This window comes from Cottoperca gobio, chromosome 1 (assembly GCF_900634415.1).
Source record: "Cottoperca gobio chromosome 1, fCotGob3.1, whole genome shotgun sequence".
NCBI lineage: Eukaryota > Metazoa > Chordata > Actinopteri > Perciformes > Bovichtidae > Cottoperca > Cottoperca gobio.
Genome location: NC_041355.1, coordinates 9,388,668 through 9,389,166, shown reverse-complemented (window position 1 = coordinate 9,389,166; position 499 = coordinate 9,388,668).

The following is a 499-nucleotide window of genomic DNA, read 5'->3' as shown; positions in this document are numbered from 1 at the left end:
CCGTCACGTGAACAGCAAACTCGTGCCCTGATTGGTCAGGACGTCTCGGTTACAAAACCTGCGCCTGAAAGTTTCATAACTACGGAAAGGACGTAGTAAAGTTGACTGCCAGTTTACAGCGCTCCCATTTTTCCCAGAGTCCTCTGTTTTTATATCCCCTGAGGCTGTAACAATAATATAAAACAATACAATATAAGAAAAACATATAATATAAATCTGTGTTGATATATTGATCCATCATTTGGAGGTGCCAGAAAACTTTCCCAGAAGCCCCCTCTCAAAACTGGTTATGTAATAAGATGTTGTAACACCTTCATTTTATCTTTCCAGGCTGTGCCGAACCTATTATTTCCCACTTTCTTTTTTATCACGTGATCACTTTCATGTTATTCTTTTATGTGCATCTTCTGTTTGTGTGAGAAAAGTTTGCACAAATAAGGAAAAGGGGAAAAATCAATGCAGTACTTCCACGGATTGACTGGACACTTTATTGCCTTAT